The sequence below is a fragment of the Pogona vitticeps genome, chromosome 1 (genome assembly GCF_051106095.1).
Source record: "Pogona vitticeps strain Pit_001003342236 chromosome 1, PviZW2.1, whole genome shotgun sequence".
In the NCBI taxonomy this organism is placed as follows: Eukaryota; Metazoa; Chordata; class Lepidosauria; order Squamata; family Agamidae; genus Pogona; species Pogona vitticeps.
The window spans coordinates 246,040,710-246,050,723 of NC_135783.1; the positions used below are offsets into that span (position 1 = coordinate 246,040,710).

Genomic DNA, 10,014 nt, shown 5'->3' on the forward strand with positions numbered 1-10,014 from the left:
GCAGCAATGACTTGAAAGGATTTTTAATGACAGGGAAAGAAAAAAGTGCCAAAGGAGAACTGCAATTAAGCATTAAGAAAACCAAAATCATGACTGCAGAAGAACTACAGAACTTTAACACTGACAATTGCAATAGTTAACAGAGTTTGTATACTTTGGTTCAGTAACCAATCCAGCCAATAACTCAGAAGATGACTAAGATTTGAAAGGACAGCAATGAAGGAACTAGAAAAGATCATCAAGTGTAAGGACGTCACTGGAGACCAAGACCATCCACACACGTCTATTTCTGATCACTGTGTATGATTGTGAAAGCTGGACAGTGAAGAAAGCTGAGGGGGGAAAATGATTCATTTGATGTTGCCGGAGGAGAGCTTTGTGGATACATTGGACTGCTGGAAAGATGAACAAATGGGTCCTAGATCAAATCAAGCCTGAACTAACTTTGTAGGAAAAAATGCTGAGACTGAGACTGTCGTACTTCGGGTGCATCATGGGAAGGCAAGATTCTTGGAGAAGGACTGGGAAAACTAAAAGGCATCAGAAAAAGAGGATGCCCAAATAAGAGATGGATTGATTCCCAAGGAAGCTACAGGCTTGAGTCTGCAAGAGGTAAACTGCACTGTTGAGGGCAGGACATTTTAGAGATCGCTCATTCATAGGGGTTCTGACCCTTAATTCCCAAATAGGAATTAAGATTGCCGGAAGAAATAACAACCTCAGATATGCAGATGATACCACTCTGATGGCAGAAAGTGAGGAGGAATTAAGGAACCCTGTAATGAGGGTGATAGAGGAGAGTGCAAAAAATGGTCTGAAGCTCAACATCAAAAAAACTAATATCATGGCCACTGGTCCCATCACCTCCTGGCAAATAGAAAGGGAAAATATGGAGGCAGTGACAGATTTTACTTTCTTGGGCTCCATGATCACTGCAGACAGCAGCCACAAAATTTAAAAAATACCTGCTTCTTGGGAGGAAAGTGATGACAAACCTCAACAGCATCTTAAAAAGCAGAGATATCACCCTGCCAACAAAAGTCTGCATAGTCAAAGCTATGGTTTTCCCTGTAGTGATGAATGGAAGTGAGAGCTGGACCATAAAGAAAACTGACTGCTGAAGAATTGATGCTTTTGAATTGTGGTGCTGGAGGAGGCTCTTGAGAGTCCCCTGGACTGCAAGAACAAACCTATCCATTCTGAAGGAAATCAAGCCTGAGTGCTCACTGGAAGGACAGATCCTGAAGCTGAGGCTCCAGTACTTTGGCCATCTCATGAGAAGAGAAGACTCCCTGGAAAAGACCTTGATGTTGGGAAAGAGTGAAGGCAAGAGGAGAAGGGGGACGACAGAGGACGAGATGGTTGGACAGTGTCATCGAAGCAACCAACACGAATTTGACCCAATTCCGGGAAGCAGTGGAAGACAGGAGGGCCTGGCGTGCTCTAGCCCATGGGGCCACGAAGAGTCGGACACGACTTAACGACCAAACAACAACAAAAGCAGTCATAGGGGCGCCAAAAATCGGAGGCGACTTGACGGCACATAACAACAACAATCCTTCTCAGTGTCCACCTGGAGCAGACCGAGAGATTTCCCTCCTTGGGTTGGGGGGGGGGAACGGCCGTAGCCAAAGGCGGAGCGGTTTGCCGCGGAGGCGCGGGAAGTGGGCGGGGTGGGGAGAGGAACACACCGGCGGCGTCCAATGAGGCCACGGAGCTCCGGTCCGAAGGGTTAACGGGCAGCCAATGGAAGCGCGCGGAGCGGATCCCACATGCTCCATTCAAGAATCTCAAGTATTCAAGATGGACGGAAGGGAATGCGGAGAGAAGAGAAGGCAGCCTTGCAGCGTGCCCGCCACTTTCATGCCCGGGAAAAGCGGGGAGAAATCCCGCAAAGTGTTCACTCCTGCTCCAGGGGGGGAGGCGCGAGACGAGGAGAAACAAAAGAGCTGCTGAAAGAAGGGTAAAGGCGTCCAATGGCTTGCTCCTTAGCACAGGCAGAGCCGCCGCCTCCGCCGCCCCCCCCCCGGGTTCCCTTTACAGCTGCCTTCCTTAAAGTGGGGAGGGGGGGTGCGAAGGCCATCAGTTTTTCTCAGGGGGTCGAGAGAGGGCGAGATGAGGTGGACTGGAGGATAGCAAGGACTTCTCTGTGACTTTCACTCCCCTTTCTCTCCCCCCCCTCACACGCCCTCCTCTTTAGCCCAGTTCCAGCCTGCGCTACTTTTGTGGTAGTAACGTGAAGAACAGCGAAAGGGATTGATCTGCGAGGGCTCCCATTTCCCCAGTCCAGCACTTTCTGCCCCCTGGATCTAAAAAAGAGTAGATATTAGTCTCTTTCTTTAAACGTGGAGCCGGTGGCCTGCGGATGAAAAGAAAGATGGAAAGGGGACCCCACCTGTAGGTCACGGGTCCTGGCGGATGAGTGGGAGCAACCCTGCAGCCTGGCCAGGCCCTGTCCGAGTAGAGATAGAGGCAGGCAAATATATTTCTCAACGTAATACTGGAAGCACCTTTGATCCCTTTTTCTATTGCTGTGATTTTTGAATGCAGATCAAAAAGCGAAGGGGCTGTAAACCTGAATGCATATTCTAGCTGGCAGTGAGAGTGTTTGTGGGTGTGTTCCATACCTGTCAGAGGAAATGCAAAAGATTCCAGATAGGACTTTGAAATGTTGCTTGTTTGACTATTGTTGCAAGAATTCCCTAATAACTGTGCAAGAAATCCCAAAAGGTAATTTTTCCAGTTCCTGGGGCAATGATGTGTCCACAGTCGGGTTTTTTGTTTACAGGAAGGCAAGGTCATTGTTGTATTCATGATATTTCCCCTCCCCACCCCATCTTATATCCTCTTTCCTCTGTGATCAACAGTAACAGGAGCCATTTGTGTGCTGTGCATGGTATGGCACACTCATAATACTGCAGAAGAATAATGACAGCATGCACAGAACCCAGATCTGCCATGATTTCTTTTCTCAAGTATTTCACTATGGTTTATTGGCCAGAGTCCTGCTGGGATTTTACTTTGGAGTGACTGAAATCATGCCAATTGCAGCTAATTAACAAGGGGTAGTCGCATACCCAATCCTATTAATTAGTTGCCATTTACTTCCATAAATTATGCTGTTATGCTGTTTCACTTACTCTGGAGTAAAATGTCAGATTCCAGCCACCGCTGAAGTATAGAAACTATCATTTTGCAGGATTTTGCGTTCTTTGTTCAGCAGCTACCAGATTTTGAGTATTCTGACAAAGACATCTCTCCAGTGTGTCAGTAAAGGAATATTTCTATAGTACTAAAGCTCCCAGGATTTAGAGGGCTTCTCCAGCCTAGTAATTCTTTTGTACTCTTCATACGTTGCCCCACTGAAATTCACATATACTTGCATAGGTCACAGAAAGTTCTGGTTCGTTAGGTGGCAACACTGCACTCGAGAGGAAAGATTCCATAATAAGGGTTCTGGTGCACATTTGTTTCAGCATATGCTTCTTTCTGAGCAGAGGCTGCTGATAGTGGCCATGTGGTGAAGTGTGCCGCACGTTCTGCAGTTTACCATGCATGAGCACCAGTTTGTAAAAAGTGGCTAAAGGCAGTTCCATATGACCTAATTTTTACTGTGGGTTTGGTTACCCTAGGCCTAGGCAAACAAAGCAGTCTGTACAGATAAAAATAGGGTGGGAGGGGGACTGTCTGAATGAATTGACTAAAGTGTTACATTCTAGCATGTTGCCTCTAAGGATATCAAGTGGGGCCTACAGTTCCTGTGATTAAAGTCCATATGAAATAGATCTTATCCATCTAGCCATTTCTAAATGTAGAGTGAGTTAATATATAATGGCCAGAATGCTGTTTCTTTTCATAGTAACTCAACTAGAGCAGATGCATTGAATCAATTGGGATTTAATGGGTCAGCTCCTCTTTAAATCCATAGAGTAATGAAGTTGGAAGGGCCTATAAGAATTGAGTCCAACCCCCTGCTCAATGCAGGTATCCACGTTAAAATATATCTGTCAGATGGTTGTCTAACTTTCTCTTGAATGCCTCCAGTGTTTGGAGTGCTCACCACCTCCTGAGTTAATGATTCCATTGTCATACTGCTCTAACGGTTAGCAGGTTTTTCCTGATATTCAACTGAAATCTGGCTTCCTGTAACTTGAGCCCATTATAGTATTATGTGCCCTGCCCTGCACTCTAGAATGATTGAGAACAGTTCCTATCATTCTTCTGTATGTTCCTATCATTCCTCTTTCAAATACTTGAAAGGCGCTATCATATCTCCCCTCAGTCTTTTCTCAAAGCTAAGCATTCCCAGTTCTTTCAGTCTTTCCCCATAGGGCTTGGTTTCCAGTCCCCTGATCATCCTTTCTGCCCTCCTCTGAACTTGTTCCAATTTGGCATCCTTCTTAAGTGCAGTGTCCAGAACTGGACGCAGTACTCAAGATGAGGCCTAACTACTCCCGAATAGAGGGGAACAAGTACCTTGCGGGATTTGAAAACTAGACCCTAAAAGACCCTTCTTGCATGTAGTAGAGCTGAACCAACAATCCCCCATCCTGTAACACTGCATTTGGTTTATTTTTCTAGGGGCAGAACTTTGCATCTGTGCATGAATATTTACTTCAGTGGTCCAGTGGTTCAATGGCTGTGAATAGTTACCTGTTTCTCAACTTTAGTGTGATTGGCAGACTTTCTCTTGAGTCTAGACTGCATACTTGGCCTTCTGTGTGTACTTTAGAGCAGTGTGTACTGTCAGCCCCTGGTCTGCAGCCCGGTGCCAGTCTGTGGCCTGAGCCGGACTGGGCCACAGAGACAGACCTCCCACCCCCGCATGTATTCCTCTCCCCACAGCTGCGCATGCATGTACGTGCCAGCACCAGCAGGAGCGCTCCCCCACCCCTTCACGCATGCGCCTGAGTGCCTGCGCGAAGGGGCGGGTGTGCAGGGGCTCCTGCGCATGCGTGAAGGGGTGGGAAAGCACTCATGCCGGTGCTGGCAAGCACGCACAGGCTCCCCCACTTTACACATGCGACCAAGAGGGAGCGTGTGCAGGGGGTACCCTGCCTTCCTCAGAGACTCAGCTGGTCCATGGTACCAAAACGTTTTGGGACCGCTGCTTCAGAACATATGAGCTGAACTTGAATCTTTGTACCTAGTCAGAAAGTTATACTCCTCTGCCTTCTGAATAGTTATCTCTTCACTTGGTCTCTTCAGTCCACCATGTTACTGGACAAAATGAATTTGAACCAGAAAATCAAGATGGGCAGCACTGCTGAAACAGCACCTTTATCTCTTCTTACAGAAATACCATAAAGTTACTGCACCTAGCTGCTGTATATTTCATTGAAAAAGTTTAGGAGAGGTTGCTTCTTACTAAATCAATTCATCTATGGTAATTTGGGGATAAAGAGGGTATGTTCTGCTGGCCAAAATCCTGTTGTATAGTTACGCTGGCAGAAGGGTAATGGCATAACCTACAACAGACAAATCCTACAAATTAATGAGCACCCTGTTCTGTTTCCCCATTGTACACCAGTCAGATGGCTTGGTAGATGACAAGGAATCCAAGGAAGGTCTTGTTAATTAATAGCAAATTGCTCCTGCGAGTTATGCCCTTTTTCTAGTGTAACAAAGCAACAGGATTTTGGCTATTGCTTCTGTGATATCAGGTGGCTGGCTGACTGTACTGATTTTTCCCTATTTCATTTACAATATGTACTATCTTTTTCCCAAAACGGGGACCTAATGCAGTATTAAGGGACCTAGTGCAGTATTAAGTAATGTAGATCAGCCATTCTCAATGGGGGCCTGGCACATTTTACAAGGGCTACAGACTGGAAACTGTTCTTCACACACTGCCTTGTAAGGTTGTGACTTGCAATCCTGATTCAGCCTATATTTCTTTCATATTATGTTTATGGCCTAGTTAAAAAAAGTTGAAAATGGCTGCTGTAGATGACTGTAGTATTAATATGTTTGCTGTAATTTTCAGGAAAACAGACACATTGGTGAATGTTTTCATTCTCATCTTATATAGTGCTACATTCACAAACAAAATTCTCATATCTGAACTCAACTATACTGCAGCAAACATGTCTTACAATCCTGGTAAAATGATTGTGCCTGCAGACGTGTTGATTTTTGTCTCATCTGCTGATGCAATAAAAAATAACTTCTCTTGAATTATTTGGAAAATACGTTTCAGATGACTTAAGAAATAGCCACCATCAAAATCATTAATTATTTACATTTCCCTTCGCTGGAACATCTTCATACTTGACATATATTTTGTTACCTACCCTTTTGCTTTGTTAAATTCTGTGGCCTGTATGTGAAGCATAGGTTGTTGTTCTCCACACAATGGTTCCTGTATCTGTGGGCATATAGTTTGCTTCTGCCTGGTATCACTTTTGCCATGTGTGGTTCATTTTTATCAATCAACATGAATAGACTGTTAATGGAGAGAATATTCTCCACTAAAGAAGTGTCATGACTAGGTGTCTTTTTATGGCCTTAATCAGTCAATAGTAACAGGCCATTGAGCTGAATGGTAGAAGAAGCTTGACTGTGTGGTCTGAATTAGAAGTTTGAAGTCGTTTCTATTAATGCTGATTTTTTTTTTTTTACAGAATGGCATCATAAGGTCTGGCTCCAGTAGTCAAGCAGGCCTTTTTACGTGGAGGATATAGGACTCATGTAATACAGGTTCCCATCTACCCCTTGTATTGGTTGCACATGCTTTGTGAAAGAGGGAAAAGAAGGATAAGTGTTGCTATCTTCTGACACTTCTTTTCTCGTTCTCTCACTTCAGATCCAAACCAAGACCTTGCTTTCTCTTTCTTCTACAAGGTTGCTGTTATCTCCCAGATTCCATTTCTTTGATTCTAGTCGCAAAGTTATAAACTTACTGAAATATTTTTGTGGAATTACGCAAGACCATCATATGCTCCTGGACTTAAATATGAATATATAATACATAATTTCTACATGGTTTGCAACCTGTATGAAAAGGAGGAATGTGTGGCTATTCAGGTATTGAATTATAGTTCTTGTCCTCCCTTACTACTTGTTGCTTGGGTCTGATGTCAGCTGAAGCATCAGATCTAAGGAGCTGCATATTCCCACTCTACTGTATAAATTATATGGATTAACCTATATTGCAGCCCCTTTTTTTAGTCGTTTTGTCTTGACTCTTCGTGACCCCATGGACCAGAGCACGCCAGGCCCTCCTGTCTTCCACTGCCTCCCAGAGTTTGGTCAAATTCATGTTGGTCGCTTCGATGACTGTCCAACCATCTCATCCTCTGTCGTCCCCTTCTCCTTTTGCCTTTACACTTTCCCAACACCAGGGTCTTTTCCAGGGAGTCTTCTCTTCTCATGAGATGGCCAAAGTATTGGAGCCTCAGCTTCAGGATCTGTCCTTCCAGTGAGCGCTCAGGGTTGATTTCCTTCAGAATGGATAGGTTTGCAGCCCCTACTCCAGTGTTAATCTCTATATAAAGACACCAGGGCTGTTCAACAGGAATGCCTTAGAATTGGTTGGCAAGGGCATTAATGGGTGGGGAAGTGCATCATGAAGCTTTTGGAACTAGGAGATACGAAAGATGGACTTAGTGTGTCAATGGGAAAACCCCAGAGTTTTAAAAAGTTACTTCTGAAGATACTACTTTTTTACAAACTTCCCAGAGCTCACATAGTCATGCTGGCTAGGGTATTAGGAAGTTGCAATAGAAACAAGCAACACAGTAGTTCAAGCGAGTGAATAAATACAACAATTAACAGTGGTTCTCAAACTGCGGTCCCCAGATATTCGTGGACTGCAGTTCCCAGAAGCCTTCAACACTTGCCATACTGGCCAGTATTCCCGGGAGTTGCAGTCCAAGAACATCTGGGGACCCAAGTTTGAGAACCACTGTGCTAGTAGACTTAGAATTGAGAAAGCAGGGTGTCTGTGATTCCCTCTGCTGCCTGGCTCCAATGAAGCCTCTTTATCTCCTCCATTTTCCTCTGTCTTCCAACTGTATGAGGGGATCACCCCAGTCCTCTGCATTTCTGTATAGGCAGTGGGATGTACAGTGGTGCCTCGCATTACAACGTTAATTCGTTCCAGTGAAATTGCTGTAGAACGAAAACGTAATGCGAAAATAAAAAACCCATTGAAATGCATTAAAACCCGTTTAATGCATTCCAGTGGGCTAAGAACTCACCGTCCAGTGAAGATCCTCCATAGGGCGGCCATTTTCGGTGGCTGTCTTGCGAGGAATCCGTCCCAGAAAACAGTGGGGAGCAATTTTATTTACCCGGCGGCCATTTTGAAACCACCAATCAGCTGTAGGAAAATTGTCATTTTGCGAAGAGTCGGTTCCCGAAACAGGGAACCGATCATCGCAAAGCGAAAAAAGCCTATTCAGACCATCGTTTTGCCATCGCAAAAGCAATCACAAAAATGTCATCGTAATGCTGTTTCGTCGTAATGTGGGACAATCGTAAAGCGGGGCACGACTAAATCCAAAAGTGGTACATGAGAGATGGGTGGTACATCTATGAATGTACGCCCAGAAAAATATGGGAAACGTTAAGCAATTATTCTAATATATCACGGCTTTATATATATATTACACTGTCCTATCTTGAAAGAGAGTATTATTCCTCTGTGACAAATGACAACTTGAAAGAACCCTCAGGCAGAGGAATTTGCAACAAATGAGGGAATAAAACCTAGTTTTATGCACCCATTTTGTGTATGCCCGAACTGAGATTGTGTACCTGCACTGGAAACAAGGCTGCTCCACTCATGGCAATTGTCACAAATATGATTTGTTTTTGCAGTCTTCTAAATAGAAAAGGAACCTTTTAAGTCACGTGCCATTCCACTGCAGCCTCTGCAGAATGGCTTCCAATGCCACTGTAAATGTGAAGCTGGTGGTTGCAGTGACAGAAACAAGTTGTTCCATATTTCTTTCTTCCTTGCAGGTGGAGTTTTTGAGTCGTCTTCCAGAAACATGTAAAAGGAGGGTCCAGCTGGAAGAAGACTACAGAAGGAAATTGGACTGATTTTGTACATAACAGTAGCTCAGTGTTCCACAGAAAACTTTCAAGGGAACGTAGACTTGGTAAAGTAAATTCCATTCATCCTTTGTGATCCTTCTTACCTTGAGAGAGAAGGTAGAGTGCCGGCTCTCTTCTTTCCACACAGAGAAGGAGCAGGGCCTTCAGATACACCGAGCACGGCCCCCGTCCGAAGCTCTTTTCACATTGTGCTACTGTCTGAGCCCAACCCAAGCAGTGCAATGTAAAAAGGGCATTGGGTAGGTGGCAGCAACAGCACGAAGCTTTCTCAGCCTCCACCATTGGCCAAGTTCACGGGAGGGACACGGGGGGGGGGGGGCTTGTTATGTGTGAGGTAAAAGGGTTAATCATAGATGCCCTAAAGGTGAGCAGTTGATCCACCCCACCCCTTACAATGGGGCTGTTCACCATGAACTGCTGGAGGCCAAATAGTACACATTCCAGAGTGGTGGCTGAAGGATGGCTTGTTCCTTAGAAGTCATATGTCACACTTATCCATCCTTCTTATGAAGCTGATGGAGCAGCCTTCCTGTGTTTGAGCTAAGGTGTTTGTGTTTGTGTGTGTTCTCATAGACAGGATGTCAAAGTCTCTGGGAAAGAAAGCTCTAAATATTTCTACGCAGAGAACATATGGGCAGCTGTGCTGTGAACTTTCTAGATTACAGTAATTTTGCACATGAGATTCTGCAATTTTCCCAGCTGTAAATGGGAAGGAACATATAGGTGGGCATTTTGTTGTTTATTTGGGTCTCCTAATGTTTATCTAATGGTACTGCTATTTGTTTTTAAATTATTTCTTGGATTTTTAAGGCCATTGAGCATTACTTCTCTGTTCCTGTCCTACTTATGTCAAATAAATAATATTTGAAATATTTTCCAGCAAGCTTGCTTTTGTGTGAATAGACTTTCTAGCAGCAAGGAAGTGGGGTGGCAAAAGCCATTCATACTATG

At 44.5% G+C, this 10,014-nt stretch overlaps 1 long non-coding RNA gene across 1 annotated transcript; it reads left to right on the forward strand.

Annotated features, from left to right (window-relative positions):
* Positions 1–1,674: 1,674 nt before the first annotated feature.
* Positions 1,675–9,935, forward strand: LOC110078288 (uncharacterized). The gene is made up of 2 exons (XR_012082359.2): positions 1,675–1,963; positions 8,968–9,935. It is a non-coding gene; the product is annotated as an uncharacterized LOC110078288 (long non-coding RNA).
* The last annotated feature ends 79 nt before the right edge of the window (positions 9,936–10,014 follow it).